The following is a 2,108-nucleotide window of genomic DNA, read 5'->3' as shown; positions in this document are numbered from 1 at the left end:
TTGGCTCGGGAAATTGCTTATCAAACTTGTTCAGAAGGCGGCCTGACCAAAGACCTAAAAGACAAAAAGAAGGCCATATGGCCTCAATTTCCTGTAGCTTGTGGGGCCTTCTCATTGTTCGATGTAGGACACGCTTTCGGCGAAGTGGAGAATGTGACGTGTCTTCAATTATTTAAATTCCCAGCAAGGCCATTTGACCCAAATGATATTGCCCAAGAGTTCACAACGAACGTCAAAATAAGAGTGTTCTCTGGAAAGAAAGATTTGTTTGATGATCTATTTCAGAATAGAAGTTCGCTCCAAGAAATTTTGCGGGAAGCTCGGTCGAGGTTGTCTCCAGATGACCTCCAAAGATTCATGTTATACAGGGAAAGAAGGTTGGCCAGTATTCCGCTAGAGAAGCTGCGACTGCCTGCTAGAGAACCAACTCCGAGCATTAGCCTCAGCGAAAACTCTAGCACTTCCAGATCTAAATCCAACACTGCGCAAGAAGTGCCTGAGCATCCTAAAGAGTCTGGATACGACCAAGGAAAAAGCGAAGAAACAACTAAGGATACAACTCAGTCAAGTGTAATGTCTCAACAACAAGTTATCGCCTCCTTGCCAAGAGATGTCCCCCCTCCTGTCATTGAAGCACCGCTCGTCACAACAGAACTGGACAAAGAATGGGAAACCTTCAATGAATTGATCAATCTTGAAGGGCAAGCCCTGAAAACACATGTGAACAATACACAGGTAGTGCAAGAAATGATCCCGACCATAGTGAGCAGTGTCACAGAGACGGAGCACATTCCTATCGCTCCACCTTCTGAGCTTCTACTTAATGTAGAAGAAATTCCCCCACTGGATGTATTCTATAGTCCCCAACACAAAGCGGTTGTAAGGAGGCAGAGGAAGAAAAAAAAACTAGAAAATACACTGCCACAAGATGCCGAACAGTCGGATGTCTTATGGAAAGACCCCAATAATAACCCAACTGAAAACCTCACTAAACTGTCTCAGATCGCAGGAGCATATGCTTCTGCAACTATTGATAAGGCATCGAAAGTTCAGCAACTATTGAAAGAACAAGAAGACCAGATACAGCTGCTACAACAACAGTTGCAACAAGCCAATGCTAACACTGAAGCTTCCAAACAGCTCGAGAAGCTGCAGGAAGACTTTCAACAGATGCATACAAGCTATCAAAGAAGTCTCAACGAAAAAGGAAAACAATTGCAGACTTTACAAGAAATGCATAAAGATGATCCTAAGCTGGCAGAATTTGTTTCAGAAACTATTGGTTTGAATGAGCAACTACTGCAGCGACAGAAAGAGTTGGGACGTAAAATATCACAGTGGAGTCACTATTGCGAGCTGAGCGATAAAATCACCAATCAGGTGGTAGATTTGCGGAGTGACTATGATCAGAGTGACAGAAGGGTGACGGAATATTTAACTTGGCAGGATGATGATGAAGGAAGAAGAGCAGGTGCACCCAGGATAAACGAAAACCATAAAGAACTGCTCTTTAATAAATGGGACGATCAAATTAGGCAGGCGGAGCAGGCAGCGGAGACAGCGGCTACACAGGCAAGCATTCTCATCGACTGTGTAAATGAGAATTTACACAGGGCCAATTTAATCGCAGAGACCACCCCATGGTATCTACCAAAGAGGTTACAACTGGAAGCAGAATGGAAACAGAAAGTGCAGGCAAAGGAGAGAGCAATCCATGCATTAGCCAGGTTGAATTGGGAATGTTACTGGACGTACTTAGTCAAGCCGCACAGCCAATGGATGACGGTGAAATGCATCGCAAACGCGGCTGAAAAAATAGCGCCAGCTCTCGTAGATGCTGTTTTCGCAGCACAGCTCAGCACCGAAATCAGTCAACCTCCCAGTTGCATCAATTCATCGCTGGGACCAATTTGTCAAAGCTTTCATTTTTGAATTTGATCGTTATGACTATGACCAGGTATATGATGAAATTGATTACCTATGAAAACAAAATGAATCTGTTAGGGATTTTAATATGCGATTTCATCTTAATTGTCTAAAGTATGATCTTGAAAGTGAATTCACGGATGAAGAATCTTCAGATTATCCTGAATATTCCCTACCTCCTG

The sequence above is a fragment of the Pinus tabuliformis genome, chromosome 9 (assembly GCF_031772625.1).
Source record: "Pinus tabuliformis cultivar Carrire ecotype Pingquan chromosome 9, CPIR1, whole genome shotgun sequence".
Lineage (NCBI taxonomy): Eukaryota > Viridiplantae > Streptophyta > Pinopsida > Pinales > Pinaceae > Pinus > Pinus tabuliformis.
The sequence above is the reverse complement of the archived record's forward strand: the minus strand, read 5'-3'. Positions refer to the sequence as shown.